The sequence below is a fragment of the Stegodyphus dumicola genome, chromosome 3 (genome assembly GCF_044657685.1).
Source record: "Stegodyphus dumicola isolate Sdum_Otavi_A_Nest chromosome 3, ASM4465768v1".
In the NCBI taxonomy this organism is placed as follows: Eukaryota; Metazoa; Arthropoda; class Arachnida; order Araneae; family Eresidae; genus Stegodyphus; species Stegodyphus dumicola.
In genome coordinates, this window is record NC_140770.1 from 202435622 (window position 1) to 202453201 (window position 17580).

Genomic DNA, 17580 nt, shown 5'->3' on the forward strand with positions numbered 1-17580 from the left:
CTTTTAGCAATTTATGCAATGGAGCTTGTGTTTTGGCAGCTTTTGAAATGAAAAGGTTGCGAGAAATTAAAGCATTGTCAAAAATGTCGTAAATCTCTAATAGTCTCTCAGGTTTTGGAAACAATAGTTATAAAGAACTGTAGTATTTTTATAAAGATATTTCATTCATCCTTAACGTGCGTCTTGAGAAATCGCACTGCTCTCCAAAAGTTAAGCATCAAAAGAGTATATTCGACTTCTCACAGAAAGTAAAGCTTTGATTAAAAAATTTCGTAAGGAAATAGTCTGTTGGTGTACTTATTCATAGGTATAATAATAAAGAATATGCATATTTAGATATATTTTTAAACTTATAAATGTGCATTTCATACTTAATTAGTACGATCCGAACAAAGAAGCCTTGATATGGGTTTCGACCGATATGGGTTTCGACGAGGCATTCTTCCAGTTAAATGATCCACCATAACACATGACAAGGGTGAGGCACTCCTAACTATTAGAAGGGTCTGATGGGCACTGATAGCGCTTTCTGCGTATTTAAAAGTCTTTTTAATGGATTGAGACTCAGTGAATAATGTGCTAATCGCCGCGTATGAACATTACCTCCTTAATAGCAGTCAATACTATATCCCAAAGAGAATTCAGTTCAGAACATCTTATTTCCACAGCTAAAGGCATGATATTCGCTGCTACTATACTTCTGCCTATTATTTCCAGATCCCTGCATATTTATTCTTTGATTCTTGGACAAATCTTGAGTCCTCACGAAAGAAAATCATAGCGCTTCTTTCCAAACTATGTATTGATGGTACTACTTTCATAATGTTCATCATCTGTTTGTTCTTAGTTCTCAAAATAATACAATTGTTTGGTGGTCTCGCAAAAAAGTCCTTTGGTACTCTTCGTCTCACAAATATTTCAAACAGCGACTTGAACATAACTATTGCTATGTTAGGTACTGAGTCGGGAAGTAGGTGCGACGTTTTAACAACCATAACACATAACGACGACCAGCAAAACCCGATGACTTGATGAATTTACCTTCCTGAAGTCTGTCACTTGTATGCCAACACTGAGAGTTTCCCGGATCCATTTTTACTTCCTTGTACGAAGTAAAAAAGAAGTATTGTAATCGCGAAAAGTTTCAGGCAGCATATTTCAACGAAAATATCCATTTTGACCGATATCGAATGCAATTTAACGATGTTTTTGCGTGATATCTGTACGTAAGGACAGAATAAAAGACTCGTTTCCTCCAAAAAAATTATAAAACTGCTTTAAAATGAATTCTGAAGAGAATTTTTTGTGGCGTCTGTACGAACGTATGTACGTACGTATCTCGCATAACTCAAAAACGAGTAGCCTCAGAACGTTGAAATTTTGTATATAGGACTGCTATAACATGTAGATGTGCACCTCGTATTTTGGTTGCAATTGGCCGCATCAAACGTATATAAATATTACCCGGCTCAGTGATCTCAGTTTCTTTACTCTTATATGTTTGTAAATTGTACATTTTTTGCTTTAAAAAATGATTGAATTATATTGTCCTTATCTTCCGGTTAAGGTTTTTGTGCATTTAGTAAATCTGAGTGCAATATTTTCAGAATTATCAACAATTTTAAAGTTGTTTAAATGCCGCTAAGCCTTTTCTTTTGACGGCGGCCATTGATTGTTTACATTTGAAACAGCAGACTAGTGGATTTGCTGCCAATCTAGAGTAGCTTCGCAACAACAAAGATAACGCCTTCATTTATTATTGCCAATTAAATCATGCTTAATCCTTTCTGGAATATCTATATTAAAATTTATAAATATCTATATTAAAATTTACTTCGTAATTTTTAATATAGATATTTTGAGTTTTTATGTATTTTTGCCTTCTCGCGAAGTGAGAACTGAATTAATTGAATGAGAAATACTCAATCGTCTGTGAAAAACTGTTTCTTTTTTGTTTTGTTTGCTTAATTTCTTTTATGGATCATTCTAGCTTTATTATAGTATTTGAATAGAACATGTGGCAACGATTAGATAATTCTATTCTTTAAATTATATAAATTTTGTGCATTATGAGTTATAATATGAACGAAATATAATACTGTTAAGTGAATCTAGCGCCAGAATGTCGCTGTGGTAAACAAGTACTGAGTGAATTTTAAAGAATGCATTTATTCTATTGTGGTTTATGCGCTGTCGGCGAAGGAGATTTAATTCAATCCAATAGGTTTAAATGAAATGCAAGAAAAAATGCGTATAATTTAATATTCCGTACAAGGAAGTCATCTGGTGTACACATCAGATTTTTTATACAGAAAATCAAAGCTAACGCTGAAAAAAAAAAGTCTTCTTTGAGTACTGAAATTTGAAAAAGCTAATCTTTTTCAACTCCTGCCTTCTTTGCAAATTTTTCGAAAGCGCAAATCGCTTTTGGTTATATTACTTGCAAATCTCTGTGGATGATTTCAATATGTTTCACCCATAAAATTCATAAGCCTTCGTTTTTTTCGTCTTTCTTCTCTTCTTTTTTTTTTAATGAAGAATTTGCTTTAATGAGAAACAGTGTACAATTTGAGTTATTTAATGAATAAATAAATAATTCTTATTGTTTGAACAAACACGCTGTATCCAAACATAATGAATTTGTCGTTATCAAATAATTGTGTATTTTCAGCATATAAGCAATTTACCATGAAGTTTTATCAATCCTCTCATGCAAGATTTAAAACAAAAGTTCGTAATCACCAAAATTGACAAAGCCAGTAATAATTTCAGCATTATTTGAAATTTTTTTTATATATGATTAACTGAAACTGAACTGAATAATGCCATTACTTACAAATATACCAAAACACAAAAATATGCCATAGCAAAAAAAAAAAAAAAAAAAAAAAAAAAAAAAAAAAAAAAAAATCTACAAATTACACAACCAACTAACTACAATCGATTACCTAATCTTTATGCTCTTCCAAAATTTCATAAATCACCGCTCAAATTTAGATTTATTGTAAATAATACAAATAATTATAAAAAGAATATAGATTGCATCTTTGCAATAAAACTCAAAAAACATCTGTAATTTAAATCAGCAACTAGTTAACAAGCGGTACAACTATTGTTGGAATATTTTATAATAATAATCCAGTTATCAATAAATTTAAAAGTTTAGAAACTAAGAATATTAACTGCTATGACTTTGAAGACCTTTATACTTTTCTACCATTGGATAAAAATGTTACTAGTTTAATGCAACTACCACAACTTTTTTGCTGACATGCTAAACATCCTCTGAATTGACAAATGGAAAACATACCTGCATTGTGCTTTATTTAATAACAACATTAATTTCAATAATAAGGTCTTTCAGCAGGTGAGAGGTATCCCAATAGGAGCGAATAGTTCTACACAGATCTGTAATCTATTTCTTTCTGCTAACGAGTATAAATTTCAACTAAGTTTGAATAATAATGAATTAAAATTGTTTTCAAATAATTTTAGATGCATTGATGATATTATAACTTTCAACAATGACTCTGTTATAGAACATTTCAAAATTTACCCAGACGGTTTAAAACTTTATAAAACTAATACGAATCAGGATATTATTGAATACCTTGACCTGCAAATTCTTAAACACAGCAAAATTAAATTACATTATAAAAAGGAGGGATTTTCAATTTGAGATATCGAACTAATTAATAGGAACTCTAATATTTCTAAAAGAGTAATAGGTAACACATTTTATAACCAAATCATTAAACTGAAAAATATATGTAGCGAAATAGAATACTTCAAAAAAGAAATAATAAAGTTAATTAATGTACAAGTAAATGACCAGGTTCCAGCACAATTTATTAATTTCTGTAATAGAAAGGCAGGCATTAACTTTTCTATTTAATTTATTCAGTTTTTATGGTATGATAGTATTACCTTAACTGGAGGGTAATGGGGATTTCGGAGAGTTAATGGATTAATTCTTATGTTAAATAAGCATATTTCTTTTTAATCAATACTAGCTTCTTTCCTTTTATTAATATAGGGGCAGCTCTTTTCTAAGGTCTCATGGCTCGAATTGAGTGAAGATTTTTATGTTTTTCTAATTTTTCCTTACCTTTAGCCAGTATTTAGTTAACGTTTTAATTTTAGTTTAACTTAAGTTTTAATTAAATTATAGTTAAATTCATTACAAAATTTTATCATTTTTTTAAAAATCTTTTCATATTTATTTTCAAAATTTGGAAACATTTACATAATTTTGTACACATTACTTTCATTTCTACAATCCTATAGCAGTTAGCAGCTACATTTTTTCATTATCATTTTTCACACAGAACTTTCATTTTTACAATCCCGTAAGAGTTATCAGCTACATTTTTACAATACCTAACGCAGTTAGCAGCTTTACATAGTATCAGCGCGCTCTATTTGCATAGTTAGCAGCTAAAACTACTCAACCTTAAATTGTTTAGAAACATTTTAAATTAGAATAATGTGATAACATAGTAAGTTAAATGGAAACTATCTGTTTACTTATCTCTTTTATATTATTTATTAATTTAGATTGTATTTATATTATATTACTTTTCATTTACTATTCTTGTAATTTTTATGATGTTTAGAATTAGTGTTTTTAGTTTATTTTGGTTTGCATGCATAATTCGTGTCGGGGAAGTACTACATAGGTTTGGGATTCTAAATTACTTTGGTTATGTACATTTAATTAATAGTTTTGTTTCCTATAATGGATTTGCTTTGTAATAAGGTGGCGTAAAGGTTCTTTGTCTACGGTGAATGATTTCAGAGTGCAATAGTTTTCATATCAGTGGTGAAATTCTGTGCCTTTGTTAATGATTCCGGTTACAGCCTCGAAGGTCACTCCAGTGGACAAAGAGGTTAAAGAAGTCTCTTCATCAGGATCCGGAGATGGACACTTTGTTACGTATGAATGAAAGAATCATCTCCCCCCCCGGACTTCAGCGCAAGTAAACACAGGGAAATACTATATAAGGTGGTTTCCTGAGAAGAAAAAAAATCTTTCCTGTTTAGAGCTGTGGGCATGCTGGCCTGCTAAGAACGATCATTCCTCGTGTAAAATGCATTAGAGCATTTTGCCTGTAACAAAATTCTGAAATTACGGGACTAAATATAGCCAAGTCCCATATTGTCAAGATATGCAACTGTTAAGGTTTTCATCTTATTAAAATTCATGTTATTGTTAAAACTTGAGTTTGAAGTTCATTCCAATCCTGTGTCACAATCCAGGGTATGCGTAGCAGTTTCGGCCACTACACCACAGCTTTCTAAATTTCTCGAAAATTCTTTTACTATTAATTTCTCATTTAAACATTTCACTACTTTTAGTTTTGTGTAATTCTTAACCCATTCCTATATGAATGACGAAACACGAATTGAGTGACTGAAGAGTTAGGTTTGGGGAAACTTCCCCTTGAAAAGATATGTCTCCTGCCTGCTCAACAATTATTTACTTTGTGCAAATTAATTTTAGTAATAATTTTTAAAAAAATGTTTAAGTTTTTAAGATCACATTTTTGGATTGCATTATATTTTTTTCATGTATTTACATGCTTGCACTTTATTTACTTATGCTTTCTGAATTTGATATTGCAAATCAGTTCGCAGGAATAATTCATCATTTTATTTTGTTTGAAATTAAATTTACATAATTTAAAATTTTAATTTGCTTTATATGAATGAGATAATAATATTGTATTTGTTAAATATTAATATTGTTACGAATTTGGTATTTAAAAGGCTAATGTTAGTTCAATTATAAATTAAATGGTTTTATTTCTCGCGCAGTGCAGCGCGTGACGAATATTAAAAGTAAGCTAAGCCGGAAAATTGAAAATACAAGAGCGCGTGTATTAAATAAATAAAAATCTCTTTTTGATTTCGAGAAAGTACTAGAAAATTCTAGCGCGTGATTTTTAAAATCTTATAAAAGGAGGAAAACATCTCAGTTAGTAGTAGTTGCTTAATTTACTGTTGTTTAGAAAACTGCTCTTGTTGATTGTAGCGAATTCGCGGATTAGCGTTCTTTAGCTGTTTTGAATTACGTTCTATTGGACATTTGAGTAGTTAAAAGATAACTACTGTGAGATTTTGTAATACTGCATGAATATTTGAGGAAATTTAAGCATATTTCTTGAGATAATAATAAATTTTTGTTCATGTTTTTTATCGGACTTGTGCATTCAATTCGTAACGAACCCGTACGCGCGCAAAAATTTTTGGTGTCAGGAGTGGGATTTGAATAACAAGAGCGATGGAAGAGCAGTTAAGGCAATTGATATCAGCCTTTGCCTCGTTTAAAAAAGAAATGAAATTGGGCCAGGAATCCGTTAAGGGCGAAATGAAAGCCGTTCAAGCTGGTCAAGAAGAAATGAAAAGAGAAATTACCTGCATAATAGAAAATAAATTTGAAGCTATGGAAGGCAGAATTGACACAGTTGAATATAAAGTTGGACAAATTGAAGAAAAAGTTTCTTCCGTAAAAGATCAAATTGAAGAAAGCGTTTCTTCGGTGGAAGAAGAAATAGAAGAAAGAGTTTCTTCTGTAAAAGAACATATAGAAGGGAGAGTTTCTGCTGTGGAGGAACGAATTGAAGGAAGAGTTTGTGCCGTCCAATATCAAATCGAACAACAAATTGATCATAGGGTTTCTGCAGTAGCCAAAGAAGTGGATATTTTAAAGAAATTCGTCGCGACGGCAGGGAACAATAGTGATGGTTTTAAATTTTTACCCATGCCTGCTCGTCCCTCTCTGAAGTTATCCACTTATGATGGGAAGACCTCCTGGCAAGTGTATAAAACACAATTTTCTATAGTGGCGGATGCGAATGGATGGGATTCCCAAACTAACGCCTGTCATCTCGCCGCTTCGCTGAGAGCAGACGCAGCGGATATCCTGCAGACGTTTTCCGAAAACCAAAGACTTGACTTCGAAGCTCTATCCGGCGCATTGGAGTTGCGCTTTGGCGAGAAATGTTTAAAAGACTACAGCAGGCTTCAATTAAAATCCCGTCAACAGAAGCCCACCGAATCCCTCCAGGAACTTGCCACGGATGTTGAAAGGCTGTCCCACTTCGCCTTTACGGAGTGCCCGAGAGAAACGAGGGAAATCCTGTCGCTGCAATATTTCATCGATGGCATCCGGTACCCTGAAATACAGAAGGCTCTGCGAATGGCGGATGTTAAAGATGTAAAAAGCGCTCTGTTGTACGCCGTGAAATTAGATGCAGCCCAGCAAGTAACAAGTAGAGATCGCTACCCAGTCAGAACTGTGCGAGTCCACGAGCCAGTGGATCAATTGATGGCTCTTTTAGATGATTTATCCAGACAAGTCGATGCTTTGATACGGAGTAGCAGTGAGAACAAAGTGGCTGTAAGGTGTTGGAGATGTGGTTCTCAAGGTCACCTACGACGGCATTGCAGAATACCCCAGGGCACGGATAATAAAACGGATGAGTTGACAAGACCAGTGAATGCTTTAAGACGGAATAGTGGTGAGAAGAAAACGACCCTAAAGTGCTGGAATCGCGGTGTTGAAGGCCACCTACGAAGGAACTGCAGAACACCCCAGAGCACGGAAAATAAGGCATACGATTTAAACAGACAATCAAATGCCACGGGAAGGAAAAGGACTGACAAGAAACCAAAGTGTTGGAACTGTGGAGCTGAAGGCCACGTACGAAAGAATTGCAGAACACCCCAGGGTACGAAAATTGAGACCATTTCTCAGCAACGACGCATGAAACAAATTAATGACCATATTAAGGAACGGAGGTTGCCAGATAATGACCAGAAAAACCTTATTTTAAAGCGCTCAAGATTTCTACAGTGAGTGGCAACACTAACGGACTATCCATCAACGGGCATATCGATGGAGTTCCTTGCAATATGATCATTGATACAGGAGCTAATGTTACCATCATCAGAAAAGATTTAGCTGAACAGTTTAAAGATAAACTTATTTGGACGCCCTCCTGTGTTACCCTTCAGACTGTGTCTGGTGATAAGATCGACATAGTTGGGAAGTTAAACCTGAACATCACGTTTGGAAGTGCCACCTACCATCACGCGGCATATGTGGCGGATATTACAGATCCATGTATACTCGGATTGGACTTTTTAAGGAAATATAATTTTTCCTTAGACTTCAAAAACAATAAGCTGTTCTCAGCATCTGAGGACATGACGATCCATCTTCAAAAGGGATCATCGCTTGGAAACGCCGACGTCTCATGTGAAAGACCCTACTCAGAAAGCTGCCGAAATCATACTAGGGTCGGTGAGGAACACCAGACTACCAACTATTCTCCATCGCAGATGCTCTTCGGTCGAGACTTTCGTCTGCCTTGTGACCGCCTGTTTGATCGCCGTACGGATGCCCCTTCATTGCCTGAGGAACACATCCAAGATGTCAAGGCCCGTTTTGAAGTGATGCACCGTTCCGCACGAAAGCGAGTGAACTTGGCGATGGAGAAAGTGAAGTCCAGATACAACACGAGAGCTACTGGACATAGATCCAACAAAGGAGACAAGGTGTGGTTGTGGAGAATCCGACTCGACGGAAAGGACTTTGTCCGAAATTACAGTCACCTTGGGATGGCCAGTACACAGTCCTAAAAAGGCTGAATGACGTCGTGGTTCGGATTCGTAAGTCTTCGAACTCTAAACCTAAAGTCGTTCATTACGACAGGTTAGCTAATAAGGTTAGCTGTAAGACCATGGTCCTTTTTGTTTCTAAATGTGTATTTAGTATTTGATTTTCATTTAATAGCATTTTATTTGTTTTTATTGTTCATATTGTTTATTATTGTAATGTAATGCTTATTATTGTATTCATGCCTTAGTTGTAAGTTTAGCTTCCTGTCCAGGGATTGTACTGCCCGGGACGTGCAGTCCTTGGGAAGGGGGCAGTGTTACGAATTTGGTATTTAAAAGGCTAATGTTAGTTCAATTATAAATTAAATGGTTTTATTTCTCGCGCAGTGCAGCGCGTGACGAATATTAAAAGAAAGCTAAGCCGGAAAATTGAAAATACAAGAGCGCATGCATTAAATAAATAAATATCTCTTTTTGATTTCGAGAAAGTACTAGAAAATTCTAGCGCGTGATTTTTAAAATCTTATAAAAGGAGGAAAACATCTCAGTTCGTAGTAGTAGTTGCTTAGTTTGTTGTTGTTTAGAAAACTGCTCTTGTTGATTGTAGCGAATTCGCGGATTAGCGTTCTTTAGCTGTTTTGAATTACGTTCTATTGGATATTTGAGTAGTTAAAAGATAACTACTGTGAGATTTTGTAATACTGCATTGAATATTTGAGGAAATTTAAGCATATTTCTTGTGATAATAATAAATTTTTGTTCATTTTTTTATCGGACTTGTGCATTCATTTCAAACGAACCCGTACGCACGAAGCAATATATACAAATTTGTGTTTCCTGTTTGTGTTCCATTTTATGTTCTGGTAGAAACCTCCTCAGAAAGGCAATATTGCTCACTTATAAACGATTTGAAACGTTTCCCTCAACGGCTGATAGTTCAGTCCACTCCTTGTAATCACTTCACTAGAATAAACACAGAGTTATACATCTGTAAATTCAGAAACGTATACATTTTTTTAACGATGAACATTTTAAAAGTCATTTAAAAAAGTCATTAACCTTTTCTTTTTTGCTTATTTAATTTTTGTCTCACGTTTTTCAAGTCAAAAGAAACATATTTCATTCTCATTTTCTATCATTTAGTCGCAATGTTTACTTATTTTTTTACTTCCTTGTACGAAGTAAAGAAAGTATTGTAATCACGAAAAATTTCGGGTATCATATTTCAACGAAAATACCCATTTTGACAGCTCTCCAAACGAAAAGTGATTTAAAATGGATTCAGAAGAGATGTTTTCGTGGCGTCTGTAGGTATGTATGTATGTATCTAGCATAATTCAAAAAAGAATAGCCTCAGAACATTGAAATTTTGTATGTAGGACTGCTATAATAAGCAGATGTGGACCACCCTTTTTGGTTGCAATCGGCCGTACCAAAAGTATGTAAATATATATATATATATATATATACATACATAATAATTTATTTCCTAAACAGTATTGATTAATTGATTAACTTTGCAGCAATTGCGCAAGTAATAATAACTTGTATTCGCACTAAATGGATTTAAGTTTATACATACATATATATATATGTGATGTACCAGCTTTTGTCAGGAATAAATAGATTGTTGAAGAATCATCAATGTAGTCGTAGCTTAAATAATCAGACGATAAGTTTTAAAAAACAGGATCCATTTATTATATTTCAGGAGAAAATAGCAGTTACAAAATCAGATATCCGGAGTAAATAAAAAGAATTACTAATCACTTTTTGTATGAAGTTTACTGCATCGTGACATTAAAGAAAAAGCCCCGATATTCCTTTTGCGAGTTTTTTTATAGCCTCTGGAAAGGCGGAGCTTCCATGAAATGACGTCAGCCTCGTCAGCCAATCCAGTTCGCTTGAAATATTTCCAGAACATTCTAAAACTGTACGTGTAGAAAAAGCGGGAAAAACAACTTGACTACGGGGCTGTGGATTTAATTCCACGTACTTTCAAATAAGAGAACGTCACCATTAAAAATGAAAAGAACATACAGTTAGAATTTTAAGTGTATTGTTGACTATGGAATTTTATTATTACATATATATATATATATATATATATACCCACTCTGTTACTCGGCTCCGTGAGCTCAGAATTTTTATTCTTATATGTTGGTAAACTGTGCATTTTTTGCTTTAAAAATGATTTAATTACGTTATTCTTATCTTCTGGTTAAGGTTTTTATGCCTTTAGTTAATCTGCATGCAATATTTGTAGAATTATCAACAATTTAAAAGTTGTGTAAGTGCGGCTAAACCTAATTTTTGTTAACCATAGTAACCATGCTTGTTTATATTTGAAATTTAGCAGAATATTGAATTAATTCTTTCTGCACCTTCAGTGGTTTTTTTGCCTAGTGGGACCAAAAGTAAACTCTAGTTTTGTGCAGGAAAAACCTGCCTTCTTGCCCGCTGGCTGAACTGCTTGATTTTGTGTAATAACTCTAATTTTAATTGCAAAATTTTTTTATTGTTTGTAACTGTATTTGGTGGTTTATATTTTTCTGTATTTTTCAATTTTTAACAAAAATATTTTGAGGTCCTATGTATTTGAGGTCCAACGTTGCAGAGAAAAAAGTGGGTATTCTCAATCTAAAAAATATTGGAAATGGCAAGGTATTGATAGAATGCCCCTCTGAAAATGATTTAAAAAGGATACAAACTGAAATTCAAGTAAAATCACCGGAATTAACTACCTTTCCTTCCAAACGAAGGAATCCTACGATCTTAATAAAAAATGTCCCTAATGAGATAAGGGATGAGGATGTTCTCGATGTTTTAAAAAATCAAAATCCAGATGTTATCGCCTCTGAAAATAAATGGAGTGAATCTCGAATTCGATTTACGTTAAGGAAATTTCAAAATACGAGACATTTAGTTGTTGAGGTGCATCCAGACATGCGTAGAGGTATTTTACAGGAATGTAGACTAAAAATTTCTTGGAGCATCTGTACGGTGGATGATTTTGTCGTGATTAATCGGTGTTTTAACTGTTTAGGATATAATCACCGTGCTGAACACTGTAAAAATCTACGTGCTTGTTATTTCTGTGCACGTGAACATGAAAGTAAAAATTGCCCACATAAGAATTTGAAAGTCTGTATCAATTGCATTAGACGCAATCAAAAAATAAAAGATGAGAAAAAAAAATTAAATGTAAGCCATTTGCCTTTTTCTGAAAGTTGCTCTTGTCATGAATTTATAAGAAGTCAAAATATAGCAAGAACAAATTATGGATAATAGTCATAATTTTATTTTAAAATTTGTTCAAATTAATTTACATAGATGTAAGGCTGCTACTCAGCAACTTGTTTTGAATATGGAGGTAAACAATGTTTCTGTTGCTTTTATTCAAGAACCTTACTCTTATCATGGTCTTATGCCTGGCTTTCCGAGTTCCTTTAGGTTATACTATGATTTTAACTCAGAGGTCATAAAGGCTGCTATTGTTGTTCGAGCCGGATTTCTACCTACTTTTTTGGATTTGAGATTCTTGGATTATAATATGGTGACTCTTGATATTATTTTTAAAGATACTAAATATTTTCTATTTTCATACTACTTTGAGCCCTCCCGATGTATTGAATTTGATTTGCATAAAATAAGTCGGGTCTTCCAGACTAAGGATCTTGCAAAGCTTATTTGGGGTATGGATTCCAATAGTAAGTCTGAACTGTGGTTTAGTCCCTACAGTGATGCTCGAGGAAACAAGCTTGGAGATTTTGTCAGCTCCTATAACTTATATGTGATCAATGAGGACTGTGGCCCTACCTTTTGTTCGGAACAGGGATCAAGCTATATAGATGTCACAGTTATGGGAGCTGATTTGCTAGCAAAGGTTACCCGCTGGTGTCTCTCGGACTGTGAATCATTGTCAGATCATGCAATGATTGAATTCGACTTATCTGTTTCTGATGCTTCTTTAATTGCTGTCAGTAGAATTTTGTTTAATACAAAAAAAGCAAATTGGGGATATTTTGAAAAATATTGTTCACAGTATATTTCTTTGATCATTAATGGTTTGGATTCTTGCTCGAGCACTGACTCACTTAATGCGATTGTAGATTTTATGACTTCAGTTATTTTTCGGGCATGTATTAAATCTATGCCTATTAGAAGGACTGGTAGGCGAAAAGTACCTTGGTGGTCATTGGAAATTTCCATTATGAGAAAGAGAGTCAACGCGGCTAGACGGAGGTTCCAGAGGACTACTAGCAATGATATAAGGGACTTGTATAAGCGGAAATACCTTGATTTAAGGAAAAAATACAATGAAATGCTTATTGAGGCCAAATTAGAGTCTTGGAGGAAGTTTCTTTCCGATATCAATAATGAGAATGTGTGGAAAAAATTTACACTTATGGTATTAAAGAAAATTTTATGAGGAAGATTGAGATCTCGGGCCTTCAGCTTTCAAGCGGTAACTTTACGTCTTCCTTGGAGGAAACTATCGATGCTATTCTTGATAAAGCTTTTCCTCCTGATTGTGTGAGACTTGATAATGACTTTCATACTCAGTGGCGCTCATCTGCTCGCAGTAGTTATGCGTCTCAGATTGATCCTCCTTTTTCGCAGGCCGAGGTTGATGATGTAATTCGTAATTTAGGGCTTGGCAGGTCTCCTGGCTCGGACTCTATTCCCAATGAAACCATAAGATACTTCCATCGTCTTTTTCCTGCAGTTTTTCATAGATTATTTAATATATGTTTGAATCTTGGTGCTTTTCCACGAACTTGGAAGAACGCCCTTGTTATTGTGATACCCAAGAAACAAAGTATCACTGTTCCACATGTGAATAATCTTAGGTGTATCTGTCTTCTTTCTTCTTTAGGTAAATGTTTTGAAAAACTAATTACTAACAGAATTACTTGGCATCTACATAAAGAAAATATTCTTAGTGCTGACCAATATGGTTTCATTGCTCAAAAATGTGCTGAGGATGCACTTCTGCGTCTTAGCAACATTGTACAGAGGGGTAAGATGAGAGGTTTGTACACTATTTTAATTTTTCTTGATATTGAAGGAGCTTTTGATAATGCATGGTGGCCTGCTATTCTCAATTTACTAAAAGAAATGAAGATACCTCAAAATGTGTTTAATGTTGTTTCTGATTTGCTGAAAGACAGGACGGCCGAGCTTACTTTGGGTGGCACCTCAAGTGTTCGCCGACCTCAAAGAGGTTGTCCACAAGGTTCTGTTTCCGGTCCCAAGTTTTGGATTATTATTATGAATGATCTCTTACAGAAACTTTCTGATCTCTTCAGTTGTGAAGTCATTGCCTTTGCAGATGATTTGTTGATTTGTATTCAAGGAAAAGAAATGCAAAAAGCTTTTCGTCTCGCCCAAGATGTTATAGATTTCATTTATCATTGGTCAATAGATTTTAAGTTAAAGTTTAACCATGCAAAATCCAAGGCCATGTTTATTGATAGAAAAAATACTACTTATGAAGGATATCAATTGCTTTTAAATGACAATCCCCTTGAGAGGGTGAATGAAATTAAATATCTAGGTGTTTTTTTGGACAGCAAATTTAACTGGAAAAAGCATATTTCCTACATTTCTAATAAATGTGAGAGACTTCAGCGTGGGCTGAATCGAATTGCTTGTAATAGTTTTGGTGTTAAATCGAATGTTAGCGCAATTATTTATAAACAAGGCATTGTACCCCTTATTTCATATGGATGTAGAGCTTGGGGATTGTCTCTAAAAAAGAAAATTAACTCTAAACGCCTGCTTCGAGTTCAAAGACGAATTTTGCTGCGAGTTATAAGCGGTTACCGAACTATTAGTTACAATGCTGTTTTCTCTCTTGCCGGATTTCCACCACTGGATTTGTTTATTCTGACTTTTATAGATTATAAGATTAGTCTTGCAAATTACTCCAATTCTCACTTTGGTCGTTTATTGCCCTTGTCTGTTCTACCACATCCTTCTGTAAGACAACCAGTACAGATTCTGGATAGTACGGACACTGATGTTAATTCATTCTCATTTGTGCTGTATACGGATGGTAGTAGGATTGATGATAAAGTTGGTTTTGCTTATGTTATTTTTCAAGATGATATTGAAATTCAGTGTCACCAATTTCGCATTAGAAATGAATGTACTGTAAATATTTCTGAACTTCTGTGTATTAATTTTGCAATCAAGTGGATAATTAGCCAGAATGGAAGTGGTTCCAGCTATTTAATCTGTACGGATTCACTCTCTTCCCTGGAATCTCTTAAAAATACCTCTTTATGTAATGATATTATTGTCAATATACAGCAGTCTCTCGGAGATCTGGAGAAGAGGGGTATTTCAGTGTTTTTTACATTTGTCCGTGGTCATTCGGGTAATTATGGAAACGAGAGAGCTGATTGGCTTGCTAAGAATGCAACTAAAAATGATATTAACGTTGATGTAAATATTCCAAAATCTTATTTAAAAAAAAACATTCAAAGCTAAAATGATTGAGCGGTGGAACTGTGATTATATCTCTTCTGATAAGGGATCTGTTACAAAAGCATTCTTCCCAACTATTTTTGAAAGACTGAAAAGTAAGGACTTGTTGCTCAATTTTAAAGTTACGCAATTTTTGTCTGGACATGGTAAGTTTAATGTTTATCTTGAACGATTTAAGCTGATATCTTCCAATTTGTGTAATTGCAATCTTAGCGTTGAGCAAAGTGTTTTCCACCTGCTTTTTGATTGCCCACTGCTTGATAAAGCAAGAAATCTTTTGAAATGTAGATTGAAATTCATTGGAATTCATTGGCCGCCGAAATGTTGTGATTTTGTATCCTCGATTTCGGCCTACCGAGCTTTCAATGATTTTGTTGACTTTTATTTTAAACACTGTTAATGATTTCTTTATACATTTTTATACTTTTGTATTTACTTGTGTTTTTTTTTCCTTGTTATGATTTCATTGTATTGTTGAAAACTGATGATATTACTTACTATTCTGCCTTTTTCACTTACGATTTGTAAGTCTCGTGCGATACTTTGTGGTGCACGAGGATTTCTTTTTCTTTAAATTATAAAAAAAAAAAAAAAAAAAAAAAAAAAAAACGTTGCATTTTTATATGCGCGTATTTTTATGCGCCTATTGTATAGAAGTCAAACTTGCGACAGGTAAAAACATGTTTTTTTTTCCTTGGAAAACTACACCATCTGTTGGACGTAAAAGCAACATATGTTATACTAATTTTTTTATGATTCCATTTCATTGTTTCCAATCTAGGATTCATTTACGATTTCCAGTTTTACGATTCCATTTCAATGCTTCCAACTGCATTATTTCGATTTTTTTTTTATTTAATTATTCCGTGTGTCATTGCGCTGGAATTGAGCTATATCATTTACCATAGCCTTCATTTCGTAAGTACAGTTTACTTATTTTTTTTTTTTTTTTAATTTTCTTATTATTTTCATTTCGCTTTTTTAACTGCTCTTCGTATTTTTCGGTGCAATTGGCGTTGGAATTGAGCTGTGTTGATTGATTTTCATTTGAATTCAAATTACCGTGAAACTGACCTCTACCGGAGTGATTTATTCGAGCGGATGATCGTTCTGCTTTAAGAATAACGCCTCGCAGAAGATCAAATTTAGGTCATCGTAATTCGCGGAGCGGAAGTAGTACAACAAATAATTGCAAATAAAACTGAGGAAGAACAGACATCAGCGAACGAGGGAAACAGATAAAGAATGGGTCAAATAGGTTAAGGAGGAAGCAGCAAAGCGACCCTCAACCAGACTTAAGGATGCATAGTTGCGAGCACGGGGCTACTCTTTTGCAGCTTCAGATCTTCTTCATTCTCAACAGAATGAATGCGACAGGCTCAGAGTGGCTGAAAGAAAAACAGCAGATCAGCGTCAAACACAACTCCGTGCTTAGCAACCACACGTTTAGTAAGCGTACTAAACTGTACCGGAATCGCCCAATTCAGTGGCTACCAACCGAGCTCGCCTCACAGCCTTATGCACGGCGGAGTGTTGAACTTCGTCAGGCGTAAATCTCTCATAGTCATGGATGACGTTTTTTGGCCACAATTTTCTCCAATTTGCAATCAGTGTCTCCTCTTTCATCTCATTAAGAGCATTCTGAATGTTGACTAGGCACGTTGCAATGTTGTATCCCCGCCAATAGTTCTTCAGGCTGAAGGCCACGTTGTCTTCGTCGATGGAGAAGATGAGCCCCTCCATTGTGAACCTCGTGTAGAGGGCCTTGAAGGCCCGAATGACCATCTGATCCAGTTGTATAAGGGAAGTGGTGTTGGGGGGGGAGGAACTCCACTTGGACCCCTTCATAATGGAGACTGCTTGCACGTCCTCCTGCATGGTCTACGAAGAGGACGATCTTAAAGGGCAGTCCCTTTTCAGCGAGGTACAGCTTCACCTGCGGGATAAAGACGTTTAAGAACCAGTCGAGTGTGAGGGCTTTTATTATACATGCCTTTCTGTTGTGCATCCAGTAGACGGGCAGCAAGGCTTTGTTTTTGTTTTTCAAAGCCCGAGGATTCAGGGACTTGTAAATTAAGCCGGACTTGAGCATGAAGTCCGCAGTATTCCCACACACGAGGGGAGTCACTCGATATTTGTGGGCCTTGAACCCTGGCCTCTTCAATTCGTCCTTATAGAGGAACATCCGGGACGGCATCCTCTTCCAGAAGAGGAATATGGTCTTTAACATTAATATTTTATTTATTTTTTTCAAATCTTGTGATTCTAAATTTGTAATTAGGTTAATAGAAAAACTGTTTACAGGGTGATTCTAAATTACTTTTACAAATTAAGAGGGGTGATAGTACTCATCCAGATGAGCAATAATTACCTTAGAACATAGGGTCGCATTCCACACTGAGAGGCAGAAAAGAAGAATATTAGAATTCCAACCTGAACTTACAACAGCAACAGTGTTGG